Source organism: Microtus ochrogaster, unplaced genomic scaffold, assembly GCF_000317375.1.
Source record: "Microtus ochrogaster isolate Prairie Vole_2 unplaced genomic scaffold, MicOch1.0 UNK113, whole genome shotgun sequence".
NCBI lineage: Eukaryota > Metazoa > Chordata > Mammalia > Rodentia > Cricetidae > Microtus > Microtus ochrogaster.
In genome coordinates this window covers 447,057-460,212 of record NW_004949211.1, presented here as the reverse complement: position 1 = coordinate 460,212, position 13,156 = coordinate 447,057, and positions in this window count along the sequence as shown.

Sequence of the window (13,156 nt, the reverse complement as noted above, 5' to 3'; positions counted from 1 at the left end):
CTGGAACAGGAGGAGGTTGCTAGAGCAGAGGGAAGTTATACTAAATCGATCACAGTCCCACAGAGCATAAGCAGCACAGCCAGACAGGGCCAGGCTAGGTCCTCAGGTGTGGCTGGAGTTCACAGGCGGCTGCAGGAGATGCTAGATCCCGGACTGAGAGTAGAGTGGAGGTCCCTGGAGAGGCTGCTGCCCTCTGAGGACTGTCTGTCACTTTTATCATTGCTAAAGTATCCGATATAAATGACTTAAGAGGAAGAATTTATTTTGGCTCAGGGTTTCAAATGATCCAGTGCATAGCTGTGTATGCGAGAGCAGAGCATCGTGGAGTCAGGAATGGACGGCAGAGGCTGCTCTCCTTACGATAGACTGGAAAGGATGCAAGACAGGGACAGAGGCCAGGTACAACTTTAAGGACAGCCCATCTCCCTCCGTGACCTACTTCCCCTAGGTATATCCCAGCTTCTAAAGCTCTGTTACCTCCCAAAACTGCACAACCAGCTGAGAACTGAGCATCGGGACAATTCCTATTCCAACCATAGCAGGGGTGCAGCTGACAGGATTCTGCTACAGATCCAGGTCCATTTAGCCTGGTCCATTGTACGCCAAACACTAAAACCAGTTTTGCAAAAGTGGAACAACCAAGTCTCCACTCTGAATCTGTCAGGTGTTTTTAGGCTGAGGCATGGTTTCCTTGCCTTTCCCGGGATTGCGGGTTAAGTAGGCAGTGGGGGCAGGGACAGGCTTCCACAGCTTTGTCACATTATCTCTCCACTTATTCCAAGCCCACAGCAGGAAGCAGGGATTTCAGAAACCCGCTGCATCATTTCTTCCTCCAGTCTTGGCTAGGGCTCTCACTGAAAGAACCCAGGGGTCAAGGTGGACATGGTGGCGCATGCCTTTAATCCCAGCACTCTGAAGGCAGAAGCAGGCATATCTCAGAGTTCAAAAGCCAGCCTGGTTTACACAGTGAGTTCCAGGACAGCCAAGACTGCATAGTGCTATAGAGATTTGAATTGGTGTGGCTCTTGAGCTGTTGATACAAATTGTACAGTTCATTTGAAAATATAATGTATAATTAAGAAATATAGGTTAAGATAACCATCAAATGTGTAGTCGTATTACTTAGGCTTTCTAAATATATAGAGATATATTTCAGTTAGATAGGTATTCTTCAAATCTTTCAAATATGTATTCAAATACAGAATATGACATTTAAAATGTTTTAAGAACTTAGGACTTTTTATGACAATCATGATACACATTTGCTCCTGGCAGCACCAATTACTTCAAGAGGATGATGGGCATTGAAGATGCTCCTTATGGAGTTTGCTAGCCATTTGGGCAAGAAACTTCTCTTGCCTGGATTGCTTGATGTTATGCTGTATGAACTAGACATGCAGGACCCATAGAAAAATGACTGCTGAACTTGCCTAAAGGTGAGACAGTCCTTCAGGGTTCCTGCTTCATGAAAGAGTCTGCCAGATATTCTGCAGGACACAGAAAAAAAGTGACTGACAAACTGCAGAACTGTCTTTGAAATTTCTTGCTTTATGGAAAAGTCTGCCAGATACTATGGGCATGTAGGCTGAACATGGATGCCCCAATAATACAGAAGAACTTTGGGTGACTGTTCAGGCAGTGAGATATCTCTGTCAATTCTAGAGTTTTGGAAGTTGCTTACAATACACTTCCTCTTTACTTAGGTAATATTATATCCTCCTGGAGTCTTTGATGGAGTTGAAGAATATATAATTACAGTTTTCCTTAGTTATGATAAAAGATAAAGTAGATATAAATAGTGCAACTGTAATTCTTGCTTGATACCTGTTTTGTTATATGCAGTTTTACTTGTTAAAGTTAAAACCTTCCTTTTTATTTAAACAGAAAAGGGGAGGTGATGTGGGATTCCCCTCTGTGATTACTTTGAGCTTATGGCAGGACAGAACAGAACTAGGCAGGGAAAGCTAGGCTGTATGCTGGAAGAAAAAGGGCAGAGTAGAAAGAAACCATGTAGCCCTGCTGGAGACAGACACCAGAACTTTACCTGGTAAGCCACAGCCAGATTAATGGAAATGGGTTAGTTTAAGATATGAGTTAGCCAGAAATACACTTAAGTTATTCGCCAAACAGTATTCCAAATAATATGGTTTTTGTGTGATTATTTCAGGGCTGAGCAGCCAGGAACAAACAAGCGGCTCTCGTATAACATAGAAACTCTTGTCTTGGAAAAAAATTGAACCCTGTAGCATGAATAATAAAAACCCAGAGACAGATATTGGGGTTCAACCTGAAGATCAGAAAAACAAAGCAGCCAGCCACTGGTTCTTAACCTCGACTTCCAACTGAAATGGCGATCTGGGCTCCAGGAATCTCAGAATGAGACTGTGTGAGAGCTGTGTCCTACCATTTTATATTCCTCTCTAGGGCTGGGATTAAAGGCGTGCACCACTGCCGCCTGGCTTCTATGGCTAGCTAGTGTGGCTACTGGGATTAAAGGTGTGTGCCACCGCTGCCTGGTCTGTAAGGCTGACCACTGTCGCTGTTTTGCTCTCTGATCTTCAGGCAAGCTTTATTTATTAAAACACAAATGAAATATCACTACAGATCCCAGGAGTCTCAGGCCACGTGAGGCAGGTATAAAGGTGAGCCAGTAGGGCTGGACTGAGAGAGAGGTAGACCAGTACTCCACAGGGAGTAGCTTGCCCTGGGGAAAGTGACCAGTGGAGCTTTGGGTTGCTTTTTACCTGGTTATAGCCTGATGCCACTGTACTCCTGAGCTATCTCTTTGGATCCAGGTCATTTGATCTTGAGTTTGTTCCAGTATTCAGGCTGGAAGGTATGGACTTTGGGGAATGTTCCTCCACTCTTAGAATGGTCCTTCACAGCAAGTCCAGCTCACTGGCAGAACACAAGAGCTTATTTCCCTGTATCAGAAGACACAGGGCCATGACTAGAAGGGACCAGACCCCACCCGCATCTTTACACACTGCCCCCTTCAATATACAACTTGCCCTGACGGGCTGTGAATGGCTAATCACCGCAGCTGCAATCCAAGGAATCTCCTGGAGTTGTTGGGACCATTTGGAGTCCTGGCCTCCAGCTGCTCTTCCCTGCTAGTGATCTTTTCTTTCCTTCTGATTTGAGTTACTGAAAGCTGTGTCAAAGTTGTTTACCAGCTCTGCTTCACGAGCACGTGTTGCCTTGGCCTTGAGGATCAGAGGATAAGGTTTTCACCTGTTGGCCCACCTGACTGATGGGTATATAAGCCTCCATGGTGCTATTGAATAAAGTTCTTCTTACCAGTGACTAGAGGTCTGTGTTTATGTCTCTCTGTCTGTGTGTCTTTGTGTGTTTCAACCTCCAGCCCCTTGCCTGAAGCTCAGGAACTGTATGGTAGTGCATAGAGCGCAGACAGGTGCTGTGTGCTGCATGGAGTCTCGTGTGTGCTTTAGTACTAGAGTGTATTCTGTTGCTGCCCACTGGGCACAAGTAAAGAGTTTCCTGAATGACCTCAGGACTCTGCTGGGTGCAGGGTGAGCATGTGCAGATAGCAGTGCGGGCTGTGTTCCCACAGGAAAGCAAGATAGCTGTATATACAAATGCCCTGGACAGTTATTTGGACTTCCTGGAGGCAGAAGTTGGCTTTTAATTATTAAATTGGTAGACAGAACAGATCCAAATAGAGAAAAGTGTTTGATGCATTTCAGAGTGCTTGATCTTTTCATATGTAGTGCTTATGTGAGAGTCGAAGTCTGTTTGTTTAAACCAGATGGAATACTTTCTGGAGTGACTTTTAAATGATAATCTGTATTTGTTGGCTTGACTCCCAAACAATAAGCTGGCCCTTAGTGTGTCCTTTGTTCCTGCACAAGTGCATCCTTGTGGCCAAATTGAAAGAAAGAGGCTCCCTTCCACTTTCCCTGGGAGGGAAACACTCATCAGTAAACTCCATGAGCAGTGTGGTCCCTTAGCATCTCCCAGCCTCTGTCCCCTATGAAAGACTATACTAACAACACCAGGATCTCAGAAGGGAGCATGTGTTCTTCTGACGGATGGGAGAGCGCCAACAGCAATGGGACAAAGTAGGAGGCGGCTGGATGCCAGGTGGGAGCAACTGCTACTCCCGGGGTGGCATGTACAGACCCACAGCTGCCTGGTCTTGGCTTAGAGATGTCAGTGGCGGCCACCAGGGAGTTCTATCTGACAGGACACATACTTGCTGAAAAGGGTCCTGCCCTGGTAGCCCTACTATGTTTCTTTGACTAACTTCCGCTCAGACCTTCACCTACCATGGGTCTGGCCTTGACCCCCTCAGGTTTCTTAGGTGGGGTTTCCTCGCTAGGTCCTCCAGACAACCTGCCATGGCTAGTCCTAGGAAACAACGTGAAAGCAAAGATCTTGTGGCTTATTCTTTGTGGTGATGTTCTACTCCAGTGGTTCTCAATTCTTCCTAATGTTGCGACCCTTTAATAATACAGTTCCTCATCTTGTGGCGCCCCCCACCTACAAAGGGTCACAACCTGCAGGCCGAGAACCGTTGCTCTAGTCTCTGTTTTGCCTCCACTTGTGTTCCTCATCAGAGAGGGCATCATGGCAACACTTTACCTCATGGAATTGCATTGCTAACTTCTATCACAATGGCCATCTATGCATTCAGAAGTGCCTTCTGTCCCTTGTTCTCAACATTGACAATCAGGGTTCCCTGGCTTCTGCTTAACAAGCAAGACAAGTTGGGTCCAAACACTAGGGAGAGTTGGTTTCTGTTGTTTGATTTTTGGTTTTTGTTTGTTATTTGTTCTTTTTTGTTTTTGTTTTTGAGACAGAGTTTCTTTGTGTAGCCCTGACTGTCCCAGAACTCGCTCTCTAGATCAGGCTGGCCTCAAACTCAGAGAGATCCACCTGCCTCTGCCTACCGACTGCTGGGATTAAAGGCAATCGCCAACAGGACCTGGTTTAAGGAGAGTTTTGAGTTCACACTGTTTATAGTGAAGCTGACTGCTCAAGGTGGACGTTTGGTTACTTTTTGTTGCTGTGATACAATAGGGAACTTGTAGAAGGAAGAGTTTATTTGGTCTACAGTTACAGAGGAAGTCACAGGGATGGAGATGTACAAGGCTTGGCAACAGGGGCAGGAAGTCGAGAGATCACATTGCTATCCACATACAGGAAGCAGAAAGAGAGCAGGAAGTGGGGCAAAGATGTAAACCTTCAAAGCCTCCCCCTGTGACATGCATCCTCTAGCAAGGCCACACCTCTTAAAGGTTCCATAGTATTCCTAAAGGGTGCTAACAACTGGGGACCATGAACCTGTGAGGGATATTTCTCACGCAAACCACCTCTGTCTGGCTTGCTGATTCCTTCAAGCCTCCGCCCCTCCCAGGCAGCTAACCAGGCATTTCCCAAACCTCTTCCCACTTGACTTACTTCACCTCTGGGTTTTCATTTCACTTGTACTGACATCTGTGAATTTGAATATATACTTATCAGGCCCAAAGGGTACCCACCCCAACACCTCCCCCACAAAAAGGGCAGGCCCACTGACTTGGTCCAAAGTTGAGTCTAGGACCAACTCAAACTAGGCAATAGAGGGATTTCTGGCAGTTAGGAAAAAAGCCAGCATTCCCCAGGAACTTATGAAATGGTTTTCTTCTGCCAAAAGGAGTCATTTCCCCTGTCTCTGGCAGAAGGGACTAATGTATCTCCATTGACATATACCTGTGGTTGCAGACAAGCCCATGCTGGCCTCCAGGCTCTTAAACAGTCCCTGTTCACAAGTACTCACTATACATTCCCAAGCCCCACGCCAGTCTCCTGGCCCTTCTCCCTTGCCATCCCACCTGCACTATGCTACCCCAAGGCTGCTCTGGATCCTCACTCTCTCTACCAGCAAGGTCCCCTCCCCCGGCTCCCCCCCACTATCCTCATGTTCTCCCATCTCTTGCAGACAGCCCTGATAATGTCCAGCCTTCTTTCTCTCTCTGCTCTGGACTCTTCTAGATGGCTCTGGGTGTTCTCTCTCTCTTTTCTACCCCCATCCCCACCCCTGAGCAACCATGGACTGGCCCTTTCTGTGGTTTTCTTCACTGTGCCCCTCACATACAATACTAAGCAACCTAAAGGGTGTCCTGTGGATTGGTTCTGAATTCAGAAAGACACAGGGAGATTTCTGGACTAGTTTAGAGGACTCAAGAAAAGGAATTATGATCAATCAACTTTCTCCAGCATAAAAAAAATCCTCCTCCTCCCACAGTACCTGCTTTAAGGCCCTTTCTAAGTCCAGGAACCCTAGCTTATCAGGCCCCCCTATGTGTCCAGAGGCCTCGCTTCCCGTCATCCCTTGCTGCTGGTGACCTACCACCATGCCAAGGCAACCTCACCTTCACCAGATTTCCCAGAAAAGGAGCATGTAAGACTCCCCTATAGCACGAGGCTCTTCAGAACGCCTGTCTTACTTGGTCTTTAACCTTCAATCTGCTTGCATCTCCCAAAGGTTCCTGCTATCGCTGAAGGCAAAAGAAGAGACTTAATTTCCCAGGGCTAGTTAAGTCTTTTCCAAAAAACCCCAACCCTCCCCATTCATATCTGATTCCACTACCAGTCGCTGGTTTCTAAATACCCCCACACCTTACCGGTTTCTCCTCGACACCAGTCCCTCCACCTAATTCTGGAAAGCCCCGCAATTAACCAATCTCACCTGGTCAGGTTACAACCTGGCACCGCCTTATCCCCAGGGCACTCATTTTCCTTCTGGCACAACTGAAAAGGTTAAACTACACCCAGTGGCCTACAGCATGGGGCTGTCCTAGATGCTGCTCAAACATCTCCATCTGCCTACCTAGGAACTGGACAGGGACCATTTCTCTCATCCCTCCAGACACCCCACTCCCCACACTGGCCTCCATTCCAATAAAAGCAAAAAATGGCCATGGGGTCACCCCTTTCTAACAACTCTGGGCATCCTCTTCAGGAACTGGGGAGCAGGCCTAGGTACCTTTACATCACTTAACCTCCGTCTCTCCCCATCTGAGGAAGCCTTAAGGAGATTTCTAATCGGCTTGATACCTTCCAGGCTCTACCTGATTCTTTGGCCACCCAGGGGCTCTAAAACTCCAGAGGGCGAGGCCCCTGCCTGCAGCCCACAGAGGAATATCTTCTATAGGAACTTGGCTGCTTCTGCACCAACAAATCAAAACTAGCTCAGGACCAGGCCCAAAGACTTAGAAGCCAGGCACAAAAATCTCAGCACAAGTGTTCCCTCCCACCCTTGCCCCTCCCCCTACTCATGCCCTTCCTACATTTTTACCTTGTCATTTAAACCTTGTGGAGGGATTCCTCCTGGACTGCTTACTGTTATCACCACACTAGGCAAGAGAAAGTCAAAAGAGAGTCACTCCAGACCCAAGAACCCCAAAATGACAATTCTCCCTGTCAGCAGGAAGTACTTACCTCCAAAGAAATGGTTCCCCTATGCCATGTGTGTGTGCACACACACATATACATACATACACAAAAATACACACACACACATACACACACACACACACACACACACACACACACGAATGATATGGAAAAAGGGAAATTCCCAGCTCTTCTTAAAACCAAGGCTCTATACTGGCTCAAAGTTCCAGGAAGCTGACTATTTGTACAATTCCCAGGGGTTGCCAAAGAAAAGCAGCTGACCCCAACCCCTAATGCTGAAACAGACAGCAGGACCTATAGTTTCAAATTTTAAAGAAAGCTTATCTAGAAAAATACCCAGCTTATTTCCCTCGCTCTGTCCCTTGTCCATCCCTAACTTACCTTTAGCTATAAAAACCCCACTCACACCGTGTGCCCTGTGCTCTCCTACATTCTAGTCCCTGTGCCGCTGGGTCTTGTGATGTCCCTCACGGTCTAAGTAAGGTCTGCTCTTGCTGGGTGAGGTAAGGTCAGCGTGAATTTTCATTCTATTTCCTTCTTCAAACTCAGTTCTTACAGAGATAACCCGGTGGGAAAGTTAAAGGTCTAAATATCCTTCGAGGTTTGCCAAGTCCAGTAGGGAAGCTCAGGTCAGCCTCCCACCAGAGAAGGGGGCAAAGTGGCTCCGTAGAGGCTTTGCAGATGCAGGGAGGGAGACTGACCGGTTTACAGCACCTCAGTCGGCTGTCCCAGCTCCCTAACTCCAAGGTCCGTACTGGCTCAGTCTCCTGCCCCCAGATGCTTATATACTTATGTCTGGAAAGGTCCAAGGATGTAGCTCTGGTGCTGTGCTGATGTCTGAAAGAGATGAGAAGTCAGACGCCAGACAACGCTCAAAACACAATAGGCCATCTTACATGTGATCCTATATTTATCTCATAAAATGAACAGTAACAGACACAGACATTTTTCTGGTTTGACCGCATCTCAGCCAGTTACTATGGATTTATCGAGAAGTGCTTTTAGACTTTTGTGTAAACAATTGTAGACCTTAAGACATAAAGTATCGCTTTTTAAGTCTTAAATGAGTCAATTCCTTTGATGTTTACATTTCTACTGGAACTGACCAGATTGACTAGAATTACATAAGAAAAACAAATCTCTAAAGCGGCTTTGGATTCAGTAACAGCAGGTTTCTGTTAATGTTTCAATTTTCAAGACAGAAAAAGTAGCAGCCACAGGCTTCAACTTATTTGGAAATTATTCTGATTTTTCTGTGTATGAATGCTTTGCCTGCATGGATGTCTGTGTGCTGCATGGATGCCTGGTGTCCACAGAGGGCAAAGAGGGCAGCAGGTGCCCTGGAACTGAAGTTACAGACATGTGGGTGCTGGGAATTAGATCCTGGTCCTCTGGAAGAACAGCCAGTGCTCTTAACTAGAGCCATCTTTCCAGTCGCATGGATTAAGATATGATTATAAATAGCCATTACTTCATTTTATGGTTTCAAGTTATCAAAATGATTTTTTGAAACTGGTTTTTAAAGAGATATAGTTTATAAAACATTGAAATTTTGAAATTTATGTCCTGGTAAGCAGGCATGGGCAGCCCGTGTGTGGCAGTTCTGTTGAACTCGTCCATATTGGGTTTCATGGTTTAAGTTGATGAAGATGACTGACCAGGTCTCTTCAACATAATTATTCTTAATTCTCGGTCTGTCATTGAAAACTAATGCTACAGTCAGCCTTTGTCGGAGAGAGAGAGAGAGATAATTCAGAAACACACAACTGGCCAAAATGTCAAGCATAGGTGATGGAGTGCCCCACCCTACAGGGACATCTCCATCCCCAGGGACCAGCACAGGAGGGTGAGACAAGGCGCTAAGAGCCAGAGGATGAGGGGGGGCGATGTACAGCACAAAGATGTCCTCTGGGTAGGACACAGCTGCTGCACTTGTGAACACACTGCCACTGTGGTTATCTGCATGACACCTCTCTGACTCAACCTATCGTCATGGGTAGCAGAGGAACCCACGAAGCCCCAGCGCTCCCTGGGCTGACACTGGCAGTTAATGGTTGCTGGAGGTAGGGGATGTCATTTTCTTCACAAGGGTAGCCACAGATACATTGCCTATGGTCCTGAATAACCTCCTACACACACGCATACAAGAAATTCCAATTAAGCTAAATGGAACACGCAGAAAGGAGACATGAAAGTGGGAGAGGGGCTTGCTGGGAAGAAGGGTTTTAACAGGAAGAAGCAGAAGGGTCTTGGGGGACAAAAAATTATATACTATCAAGCTTCAAATCTGAGGTGCCTACTTAAAATATCAATGCAGACCTAGTTGCCAGGTTCTCCAGCATCCCTCAACGCCTACCTGCTACAAAATATGGATGGCAGCATACCCCGACTACCCTGGACTCTCCAGGCCAAGGGCTGGGCTGCCCTTCCCCCAGAGACTTTCCTATATAATCCAGACATTTGGGTCACCTGGTTACTGCACCTGGTTCCTCTCTCCCTTCTTCCTTGCCCTTCCCCACTCCCCACACGGCCCAGCTCAGCCCCGTCATGTCCACTCTGAACTCTCCCAGATGTCCCTGCCTGCCTATGCTCTCCCACATGTCTATGATAAAAATTTCTCCTCCACCATCCCTAGGAGCAGTCATGTCCTTTCCTTTCCTTTCTTTTTTCATTCATATACATGAAAGAAACTACCAAGAAATTAAAATGCATAATTGTTGTCAACAGGGTAAGTAATACGTGTAAGCCATTCACAGTCATCAGCTTTACTTAAAAAAAAATTAAGTTTGACAATAGCTAGGTCACAGTCATATGGTTATTCTAAAGATATATATTGGCCATTTGCACTTCTTCTGAGAACGTTCTACTCAATTCTTTGACCCTTTTAGTTTTTACTTTTTTGAATTCTCTGTATATTCTTGATATTCTCTGTCATATATATTCTGTAAGCTTGTTCATTCATTTTTTTTTCTTTTTAATCTCATGATGTTCCATTTGTTGACTGTCGACCTTATTTTCTGAGCATGAGAGTCTTTGTCAAAAGTCCTTGGTTATATCTTTATCTTCAAAAGATTTTCCTGCCTCTTTGTCTAGCAATTTCACAGCAACAGGTGTTACATTATCAACTTCAAAACACTGGGAGTTAATTTTTGTGCAGTGTGAGAGATTGGGATCTAGTTTCAGTCTTGTGCATGTAGATACCCACTTTTCCCACCATCCTTTGCCAAAGAGGCAGTCTTTTCTCCAACAACTATGTTTGGTATCACAGTAAAAGGAACCAGACAGCTGGAATTGGATGGGTTTGTGACTACACTATTGATCTACATGTCTGTTTTTGTGCCAGAACCATACTGTACTTGTATTTATGGTTCTGTAAGACAACTTGAAGTTACATTGTATATGGTGATTCTTCCAGTCTTTGCTGACTGTCCCTTTGCCCCAGGCTGATTTGTCTATCTGAAGATTTTTAGTTTGCAAATGAATTTTAAGATTTTTTTTTTAAATGATGAATGGCAGTGGAATTTTGATGAGGATTATATTGTATCTGTAGATTGGCTTCTGGTAAAATAACTATGTAATCATTTTCACAGTAGTGAATCCTCTAATCCATGAGAGAAGTCTTTCCATCTTCCAGTGACTTTCTCAATTTCTTTCTCCATTGTAGAGGTCTTTCGTTTTCTTGGTTAGAAGGTGTGGTAGCTTGGTTGTAATGGCCCCCATAAGCTTATAGGGAGTGGCGGTATTAGGTTTTGTTGGAGTAGGTGTGGCCTTGGAGGAGGAAGTGTGCCACTGTGAGGGTGGGCTTTGAGGTTTCCTATGCTCAAGCTATGCCCAATGACATAGACTACTTCCTGACCTGCAGGTCAAATTGTAGGATGTTCAGCTTCCTTTCCAGTCCCATGTCTGCCTTCCTGCCATCATGTTGCACCGTGAGGATAATGAACTAAACCTCTGAAAATGTAAGACACCCCAATGAAGTGTTTTTCTTTGTAAGAGTTGCAGTGGTCACGGTGTCTCTTCACAGCAATAGAAACCCTAACTAAGACAGAAGGTATGTTTTTAATGGCAATTATGAGATTTTTATTCCTGATTTCTTGCTTGGCATGTTTGTTATTGGTATACAGTGCAGCCCCTGTTTTTGTATGCTGCTTTTGCATCCTGCCACTTTGCTGAAAGTATTTAATCAGCCTAATATTTTTCTGGTGGAGTCTTTAGGGTCTCTTTTGTATAAAATCATAACCTATAAATAAAGATAGTTTAGTGTTTTTCTTGTTTGTATTTGTTTTATTTCCTTACTTTGTCTTACTGATGTGGTTAAGACTTCTAATAGGATATTGAACATGAATGGAGAAATATGACAGTCATATCTTGTTCTTAGTGTGACTGGAAATATTTGATTTTTCAACTCATTCAGTATAATGTTAGCTATAAGTTTGCCACATATAATCTTTATTATGTTGAGGTATGTTCCTTCTATTCCCACTTTCTTCGGGTGTTGGTCTATTGGATTTTGTCAAAAACTCTTTTTGCACCTACTGAGATGATCTTCTGGTTTTTGTTCTTTAGTCCATTTATGTGACATTTTACATTTATTGCATGTTTATTTATGTATGTTGAACCATTCCTGTATCTTTGGAACGGAGCCAGCCTGATCATAGTGAACCATCTTTCTGATGAATTCTTGAATTTGGGTTGCAAGTTAGTGGTTTGTTGTGGGATATTTTGATTGTACTCTGACACTCTCAAGACTGCCAATAAAGTTTACCTTGAAACAGAGGGTGGAGTTAGCTACTAGCTGATCAGAATTAGCCACAGAGTTCTTGTTGGACCCAGGACATATAGACAGATACACAGGGATTAGTAGGGAGAGGCCTAGAAAGATTCACAGCACTTTTTGATTAAGGAGGTCGAGAGAGAGGAGGTCACGGTTGCTTCTCTGATCAACCAGGTTTTTATCCTGATATCTGACTCCCAAGTTTTATTTAATAATAGAACATTATGGGTAATTGCTTCAGTGATGATGTTGAGAAAATAATCTCCTGATTGAGACAATAACAAACAGCTTAATGAAATAAGGAAGCTGATGCAAGACAAGAAAAAGGAATTTAAAAAAGATACAGAGATACTGAAGAAAAAGTAAGTGACAAGTTGAAAGTAAAAAATATAATAATTCACATAAAGAGCTCTGTGGAAAATCTCAACAACAGAATGGACCAAGCAGAAGATCAAGATCAAGATCTGAGCTTGAAGATAAAGTCCAGAAACTGGAATAATCAAACAACAACAAAGACAAAATTAGGAGACGACAACGGTGAGAACTCTAAGACTCATGGGACACTCGTGAAAAGACCAAACCTGTGTATAATAAGCACAAAAGAGGAATCTAGTTCTAAAGGCATAGAGAACATTAAAGAAAAAAATAATTTTCTAAAGCTTATACAGATTGCACCAGTTGGTGGGACGTCTTGATTAATGAATGGTGTTGGAGGGCCCAGCCCACTATGAGTGGGGCAACTCCTGGACAAAGAATCCTTGAATAAAATGCAAGAAGAAGGAGCCAGTAAGCAGCATCCCTCCAATGGTCTCTGCCTCACCTCCTGCCTCTAGGATCCTGCTTCAGTCCCAGCCCTGACTGTCCTCGGGTTGTGACATGTGAGGGAAAGTAAGCCCTTTCCTCCCAAGTTGCTTTTGGTCAGAGTTTTATCACAGTAACAGAAAGCAATGTATGACAGAC